This window comes from Berghia stephanieae, chromosome 2, assembly GCF_034508935.2.
Source record: "Berghia stephanieae isolate SIO BIC M18660-M18661 chromosome 2, UCSD_Bste_1.3, whole genome shotgun sequence".
Classification (NCBI taxonomy): domain Eukaryota; kingdom Metazoa; phylum Mollusca; class Gastropoda; order Nudibranchia; family Aeolidiidae; genus Berghia; species Berghia stephanieae.
Window position 1 is genome coordinate 69,314,710 of NC_088361.1, and position 10,000 is coordinate 69,324,709.

A 10,000-nucleotide genomic window follows, 5' to 3' on the forward strand; every position below is an offset into this window, starting at 1 on the left:
TTGTCGGTCTTCTTTATTACATTCAAAAATTATCATTACCCGTATTTTTTTTAAAATATGAAATATTGGATTGGAGAATACGCGAATAATAGAATATATAAAGTGAAAAATTAAGAAAATATGATAATGTATATAACTAGGTGATGTCTTTATAATTTTGTTTCTGAAATTTTATGAATGCATTTAAGTATACATTTATTTTCTAATTCAAATTAAGTGAATAAAATAAATGAATCTGTATACTTATTGCCTCCCAAAGCCAAACCATGCAAAAATCGTTTTATCTATCTAGATTCCTTATCCAATTCTTATTCAAAGGATATAGAACATGCATTAGAATTCTCAAATTCAAGACGTTTTACAAGTTGCAATAAATCCATCGATTTAATCAGATATTTTTACCTCATAAACATAAGTAACGTATGCCTTGAACATTATACAAGTTAGAAAAAGTTAAGTAAAAGGAGCCATTCTAAGCTGCATTTAGTTGAATAAGAGAAATATGTTTGGGTTTTAAAAAAGGTGGAGGATACCGAATTGTTAAGTTGCTATCCTGATTGACGTCTTTGCAATCTTCTTTTATATTATATCCCATCGATACCATCTTACAAGTTATCAGTGTTTTCAAAAACTCTTAAAAAGTATTATAAAAAACACTCACACATTGTGTCCCATCTGAAAGTATAGAACATTAGCTCAATTGCCGGCATCATTACCTTCCCATAAGCCGTACGTTAAGCTCTAACCTAATCAATAGATCACGTTAGAGATTATTAGAATAAAAACAGAGGGTAGAAAAATCTTAATGGGCCTTTCATGAGCATTTCCGGAGAAAAAACACAGGGCTATTATCGTAAACAATACGTTGGTGCAAACAGTGACAAATAAACTAATGTGAATCTGTATTGTCTCGTAGATAGCTTAGCAGTCGGGATTCTTAAGTTGTAGTCATAAAAAAAGCAAAGTTGAGCGTGATTGATATTGCTATGTATGCCTATGATTGCATATTATTGCTGTGTCATTGTGTTTTTGGTTTGGGTGATTTTTACATGTTAGCCAACTCAATAACAATAATAATAATAATAATAATAATAATAATAATAATAATAATAATAATAATAATAATAATAATAATAATAATAATAATAATAATAATAATAATAATAATAATAATAATAACAACAATAACAATAACAATAACAATAACAATAACAATAATAATAATAATAATAATAATAATAATAATAATAATAATAATAATAATAATAATAATAATAAAAAGTAAAATAAAACAAGATAATAATAATAATAGTAATAATTATAAATGAATATCGTGTCTTTGTCAGAGATGGGTGCTGTAAGAGTTTTAGTGCACAAATGGCGGCTCCCGGGTCATTTAGCGTACAAGAATTGGAAACCTGGTTCTATCTGACCTATTACAGCATATGAACCAATTTTAAGCGCATGATTTATTTAAATCAGTAGGAATGCGCTCTATACATGTTACTATTTATAGCATTATAATTTCATTCTATCTTATCACACTAGTACCGATCTCAGGGGTCCGAGTTGGACAAAATGAAAGTGGATGTCATTATTTTCGAGGAAAAATGAAACGGATTTAGTGTCGTGTACTGAAAAAAAATCATGTTTTTTTCAAAGATCTTCTCCAGAAAATTCGCTCATAAATATCGATCCATCAAATTGACTCTAGAGGATTTACCAAGATGATTTGATCGTTCGATATTGGAAAAAAAATCTAAAGATGTGTTTTTTCAGAGTACGACAGTATAGAAGTTGTATAATGTGATGGTAATCTCGTCCACCCAAAGAGTCCTAATCAATCATGGATTCAATGATATGAGTTAGGGAGGGAAAGGACTGCATACACATTTGTAACACACCCTCAGAGATGTTACTTGATTCACAATAGGTATGAGTCTGGGTGCATAGATCTTTATACAAATGATGTAAAACTAAGATCTCAACGAAAATAGATATATTTGCAATATCTCAATACAATAATATAAAAGGAACTCACGTAAGTTATGTTTAATTTATTAATAGGACAAGAATATTCTAATATCTCGTATGGTTTACTCGAAATAGTTATAAAAGTCTTTTACCATCTGGGAGAAGGTTTTGTCAGATTAAATGTAGAACTAACAAGTATAAATCAAGGTCCGTTCCATCAGCAATAAAAATGTTGAATATTTCATATGGTACAGCAAAACCAAGGATTGATGCGTTGACTGATTGACTGATTAATTTATTAGTTTAATTGACCAATTGATAATGATGATAATATTTGGTGTCGAATTGCCACAAATGTAACGAATTGAAAATGAAAAGAATGTTTATGTTGTGTATATAGCACGCGTGAAAGAAAGAGAGGAAGAGAGAGAGAGAGAGAGAGAGAGAGAGAGAGAGAGAGAGAGAGAGAGAGAGAGAGAGAGAGAGTGGGGGGGGGGGTGAAAACATGTTTTTAACTTTTATTTTTATATCGTAAATCAGATTTGATGATAGTAACTATGGCGTTGATGATGATGATGATGATGATGATGATGATGATGATGATGATGATGATGATAAAAACGCCGATAAAATGATAATGGTGGTGATTACGATTATGGTGATGATGATGAAAGTGACGACGGCGACGACGACGACGACGACGACGACGACGACGACGATGATGATGATGATGATGATGATGATGATGATGATGGTGATGGTGATGATGATGATGGTGATGATGGTGATGATGATGATGATGATGATGATGATGATGATGATGATGATGATGATGATGATGATGATGATGATGATGATGATGATGACGATGGTAAAGCCCCAAGTTCGAGAGTTTGTGCCAAGATGATGAGTTTTCTGGCCAAGTTTTAAATACGTGTCTTTTCCGAGTACGCCAGTTAAGTGGTTAAAAGAGGAGGCGATTTTAGAAGGTAGATAAAAGCAGTCTTACCCGAACGATATAGCTATTACTTAAACATTTTGTCACCAAATATTTCTATTGGCATTCTACGTGAAAGTAGATATCAGTTTTCGTAATCTCACACTTATTGTAGTGTAATGTTGTTTATTTTGTATATAATGTTGCTTCACAATAATTTGGGTTCAAAAATCTCCTTTTACAGAAGCTCAATATCCACTAAATTTCCTCAAAGCGTTTTATCTGGATCAAAAGTCAATAGTCACACTTAACAATAAAGAAATGTGGCTTCTAAGACTTTTTTATGATTTTTTAACGACAAAGAAGCATTCCTGTTTCAGAATATGAACTCATTTTGCAAATGAATGAAACACTGTGAAGTGCATTGAGTATGGTAAATATATGAAAGTAATATTCATACAATTTTGCCTCATGTGTATATAATATTGTGGGTAAATGGCCTAGTCCAAGGAATAAACCTTAACCGACAACAGCGTGACTCAAACAATGGACTTGAATGTTAGAAGCCGAGAGTAAGCCTTTTTAAACCTCTATTTTTGGTGTTCCGTGGCCTATATTTATATCTAGTTTTGGCTCTGATCTGTAGAGGACGGCTAAAAGAAAAAAAAGCATAATGATAAACCCCATATTGTTATATATTAAATAACAATACAAATGCATATAACCACAAGAGCCCTGGTGTATGTATGTTAGAAAATCTTTAAAAAATGAACAAAAAAGCAATGTTATTACTTTGGGTTGTACGCTAGATCTAACAACTTCCAGCCAGATTATAGGCTTAGACAGTGATGATCAGATAAAGCATTTCGTTGCAAGATTCTGAAAACTCATTGTAGACTAAGTACATATACATTAAGATATCATTTTTTATAAAAACTTTTTGACACTTTATGAATCTTCATTCTACTTTTTAAAAATTCTCCACAAGTTCTTATGGAAAGTAAGTCTTATCGCTGACATTAAGGAATACATATTTGCTAACAAATCAATTCAAACGCATGACTTCAACAATGTTCCTCGAGTAATCTCAATGAAACTAATGTGAACATTTGGGGAACAGACATTGGTGTAAAATAAAGGGATGTGTGATAGAGTGTCCGATAAAGAAAACAACAGGAACAAAAGTGAGCTCATGTGAGATGATATGAAACAAGAAATACAAAGTCTTGGTCGTAACAACAGATATAATTTAAACCAGCTTCTCCAGGATGCCCGGTATAATCGCACTACACAGTTTATTGAACAATTCCCTTTGGCCATGCCATGGCGAGTAAGATCCCTACATCTAGTTAAAGTTGAGTAAGTTTGCAAACTCAATTTTTTGGTGTCACTTCTTAAACTTTTGATACCATTTTGTACAGGGCATTGAGTTTAACATTGGATAGAAGATACATGCGCTTTCCATTGATGTCTAACAAATGATAATAATTGTTTGTAGGCCTACCCAATATTATGAGGGTTCAAAAAAGTGTGAACTTGCTTTTGCACATGGCTTTGTAAGAAAATGGAATTAATTGCTTTATTTCGATCAGGTCATCAACAACCTTTATCATATGATTAAGATGATCCACTAAACACCCATGGTTTCAGTATATCTTGCCATTGTTACTAAAATTTGCATTCAATAGGCCTTTTGTATCTTATTGATTCAGATTCAGATTCAGATTCAGGGAGGGTGACAGCTTGTATATTTTTTATTAAGATAATTGTATCCGAGTCAAATCGCATTATATTTTTATTTCAAAATAATCAAATCCCCAGTGATTAAATCCTTTGATCCGTACCTCTCTTGTCAGCTAGAAATCAACAATACTCTAACCTAAACGAAGTCTAGAACGGTATGGCTTGAACTGTTTTATATGTTTTATATCATTCATCTTATCTTATTCTACTTTATTTCTCATGTAGATGAAATGATTATCTTTTAATAAATAAAATTCATCTATACACGTTTGACACAATATCACACTCTATACTCAACCTATTTTCACCAACATTCATGCCATCTATTTCTAGGCGTAGTAATTTAATTAGATGAGAACATCTCAATCATTCAAGGGAAAATGGAGGATTCACCGTTTCAGTCATCGAATTCGCACCGACATCAGGTTAAAAGGTTGGTCAATATCAACCACCTATTGCATTATTTCGGCTGTTGATATTGCTCTCCGCCATATGGACTTTTTATATTAGTACTCGCAAAAAGAATTGATTTTAGTCACTCATATTCGGTTATTTTGGGCTTTTCATTTTACTTCATTCGATTTTTTTGTTAGTGTGACTAATTAATTACGTGAGTCTGTCTCTCACACTGATATTTACCAAAGCATTTTTCAATTTTACCCTTTATGCCAGCAGGTCGGAATCGCAATACATATAGATATGAGGTTCGTTTTAGTGCCAGATAAAGAAATTAAAGAGCAGACACTGGTGTAAGATAAAGATCGGAAAAGTGTGCATGAAACAATGCCAGACAGTGTAAGAAAAGAAAATACAGTGGAAAAAAACATCCCAAAAATCAGTCCTACTCAACTGAGGATCAAACCTCAGGCGGTAATCAGATCGTTTTCAGATGTTTGCCAGACAGAGGAGAATTCTTATCATTGATAACTCAAATTCTCTGAATACGAACATCATTTGTTATTCATCTTGTCAATTTTGTATGAAGTCGGAAAGAATTAGATATAGAAAATATATTTTAAAGTCATGAAATTCTGAGTTGGTAAATTGAAGGTTTTCTAAGATATATGAACTAATCTTCTTGAAGACATTTTTTTTTGGAACAGGTAAGATATTTCTTGTTTTTAGATAACGTGACTCTGGTCTTTCATAGACCTGTTATATACATCTTTCATTCGTGCATAATTCCGGTTATCCACTAACAGGTTTCTGTAATATTATAACGTTTCTGGTCGTAGTTATATATTTAAGGCGACGAAATCTTTCCAGGGATGATATTGGCCTTGCAGTTTCATCTACTAGATTTGCACTGGATATTAAGTTAAAGATGGGTAAATATCAACCATCTTTTTTATTGTATGTCTTATCTTCTGTCATTGCCCTGTGGTCAGACTGATTTCCCTTTTAGTATTACAACACACAAGACGAAATAGTCCCTTCTGTCGATCTTGTTTTTTTTTTGTTTGTTTGGATAAATTATATTACTGTGGCCTATTTATGTTCCCTGACTAGTTTTACATTACTTATTCTTTCAGAATACTATTTACACGGAGCTCTGCATGTCTCATTTTACGATACACCAAGCATTCAGTATATTTGTGGTTGATATTGGATTGATTGTTATTAAGGTTTTATTTTGTTCAGCCAGCGAACAAGAGAGGCAAACACTTCTCTCTGTACTCCATCTAAGAAATCACAATGATTAAACTTGGTCTTGATATGATAGCTTTTTCTAATTATGTATACCAGCGTAAACTGATGTACATTTGGCTGAAAAGTCGTGCATATATTTGCAGGTCTGATAGCCGTATGCAAACAGGTTGATTTACAATTGTCAAAATGGACAATATTATGAGTTGGTTCGACTGTATTTCCAAGAATGAGCAGTAAACAATAATGAGCCTATGGCAATTTAGTTTTCAAACGTATAACTAAATACACATAGCACTGAAGCTATTTCGATTTTAAGTGAACGCTTACAATCAACTGACCTTCCAGTTTTTAAGCCTTTTTCATCACAAAGATTTGACCCATTCATGCACGAAATGACACTGTCATGGTGTGCGTTAATACATAGTTTTCAATCAGATATACCCAAAAACCCACACTGTCATGTTGTGCGTTAATACATAGTTTTCAATCAGATATACCCAAAAACCCAAAAGCTGTTAACAATCTTCAGAATCCAATATTTCTGGCATGACCAAACCACGTGCTGTCAATAGGTATCTTCATAATCAATGTCATCGACCATTTCCCAAAAATCGGTTAACTCATCTTACTGTTTCCAAATACCAATTCACCCCAAAACTATCGCACTCCATATCGTAACTACAAGAACCATTGGGCATCTGTCTGCTTTGTTGCCAGACCATTGGGATTGGTCTTTGCGTGTGGAACCAGTGGTGTGAGTAAACTGATAGATTACGTCTGAAATGCTTACCTTGTCATTTCAACTTGCCAAAGTGAAATATCATAAACAAACGCCCCAGTGTTTATGTTTTGCCTCAAACATTTATAGTATTTCATAGACAATTTTGTGGTAACAGAGCACCTCTGCATGGCGTCATCCTCAACCATTGTATAGATAGAATGCGCTTGGCCAAGGAGTTCACAACATTGCCATCCGGAATAATAACGGACCAACACACAAACTCTGTGTAACCATGAACTTTTATAGTCTGGTTAATACAGTTTAGTGAGAACAACTCACAAACGCGGATGGCAAAAAAAAAAATAACAAAGGCCTGATTGACGTCATCTTCGAACTATCTATAAGCATAGGCATGCATTCGTAATATATATATATATATATATATATATATAATATATATATATATATATATATATATATATATATATATATTATATTATATATATATATATATATATATATATATATATATATATATATATATATATAACGAAATTGCTCTTTGTTTTTAGCCAGCGATTTTATGAACAGTTCTCACTGAATCATATTAATCAGACTATACACTTTCAAGGTTTCACAGTTGTGTGAATGGGTACGTTATATCCGGTTGGCATATGATGTAAGCATTTTGGCTTGGCTAATCGCTCAACTTGCCTCTATGGTAGTCGATTGCCTTTAGCAACATCACACTCTTATCACGAAATTTTAAGATAGAAAAGAGAATAAAGACATGGAGAAAAGAAACATTCTAATTTCCCAATATATTTCTTCGTTTGAATAACGTCATGTTATAACTAGGTTAAGTTTTTCTCCTCGGCACTTCAGGAACGAAGAAAAACAATATAACACTGGAATTCACTGTCTTCCACACGAAGACATCGATTCATCAAGCGATAAATTTGTTAAGACAAAATTGGGTAAATTTTCCAGTGAAGAGTATCGTTACTAAGATCTGTACCAATCATTGGATTGAGTAACCCCCTGAGGCCGATTCCATGAGTTCTGTATACATTTGGGAGATAACTCCTTGATCATGTGAATGCAACAGCGATCAATATATTCGTCAACGAAACTCGGTCTGTTTCATTCCACAAAGAAATAAATGTTTTGTGGCAGGAGTTAATGCGATTATATGTACACTACAGGGTTAGGTCCTCATCCATTTATTGAATCGTGAGCACAGTTAACCTTGAAACCAAAGTATGAATAAATGTTCATGAAAGGCGATTTTAATTATTTGAAAGGACCTTTTTAGTATCATTAAATGTAAACGGTCATAGATTCTGGGTATAGGTATTTAACAAAATAAATACATAAAAGACTCAACAAGAACAATATGCTTCTTTTTAAGACTGTTATTTACAGTTTTGTTCCAATACATTTTACATTCAACAGCCCCCTAGCAGCTTAGTATTGACTTTTGTACTGGGTGAAAAGAGTGCAAAATAGAATTAAAGAGGAGGAAATATCTTTACTGTTCTTCCGCTTCGGTCGTTATTGGTGTAACGATTTAGGGATAGCATTGTAAAGGTTAGGAAATTGAATAAATGTACTCGGGTAGAGCAGACCGTTGAGGATCGTTTATTGTGAGAAGACAGTGAAAAGAATGCATTGTAAGACTATGAGAGGCTTGAAATTAAATTAAATATCTCTTTGGCAACGGCCCTTTGCTTTAGAGAGGCCGCTAAACACCGCCAAATTGTAAAGGGTGGATGGGTAGAACATCGGCTTGTCATTAAGATTGTTAACATAATGTTAACGTTTCTTATTACTTTTAAGGAAACGGGAAATGTTGGTGAAATAGAAGAAGAGAAAAAAAGAGACCAGGTAGTAGAAGTAGATAATGTAAGGTTTTATATTTCGCAAAATCTACTGTCACGTAACCGTAGAACGACCTTAAGACTCTATGGGAAAGTAGCTTAAGATGAATATGAGTTGTTAATGTTCAAACCTGTTGTTAGGCTATCTTGTGTTGACAACCCCTCTCGGTCGTCCAATGAAAAGTATTCACCATATATGATATATATATATATATATATATATATATATATATATATATATATATATTTATACATATCCTTTCTTTATAAATTATAGCCTTATGGAGAACATTGTGCCATTTGAGTCAATAAAAAAAAAATTATACTGCGCACAACTCTACTGAAAGATTTGAAAATCAGAAGTGTACTTTTTACAGAAAGATAAACAGATAACTTGATTTCGTTTTATAATTTAAAGTCAATTTGAAAGTTCGTTGAGTATAACAGATATATTAAAAAATGTACCGACGACACTAACACCCTCAAAAACAACCAATCTCGACACTGTAAAAAGTTGTCAGTTTGGCGTTTTTACGCAAATCCTTGCATTCGAAATAATGTATTCACTTAATTAAAGGATTTCAGATCTACACTAAGTTTTCAACAGTTTACATCGATTTATGACATCAATTATTATTATTGCCCCTTTGCTGCTTTCAATGTGATGGTTTCGAGTGGATAATACCCATGTTTAACTTATCGCCACACCCTCAACTCTATCTGTCCAGTATAAACATCAAGTACAGAAATTCATGAGTGAGGAGGATTTCTTTTTATTAGGAACTGTCGGATTGACTTTTTTCAACAAATCGTGATATTCATAATGATATTATTCACTTAATCACATTAAGGTATTCGGATTTACAGAAATTTTAAACAAGTTTCACCAATTAACAACATCACTTAATATTACTACAAATATTACTGTCGTTTTTATGCCATCGATGGGATAATTATTGCGCTGGGAAATATTTAGTTAAACGTTATCGGCAAAATGTCAATTGTATCTGTCTAGCTTCTAGGCCGAACAAACAAAATAAAAGTAGAGATATTATGATGGAGTACTTGATACTCTTCTCGTCTGCTTCAGATTTT

At 32.8% G+C, this 10,000-nt stretch overlaps 1 protein-coding gene across 1 annotated transcript in view; it reads right to left on the reverse strand.

The window, feature by feature from the left end:
- LOC144965421 (arg8-vasotocin receptor-like) overlaps positions 1–10,000 on the reverse strand; it is a 151,644-nt gene that overhangs the window by 100,384 nt on the left and 41,260 nt on the right. The window lies entirely within an intron of this gene.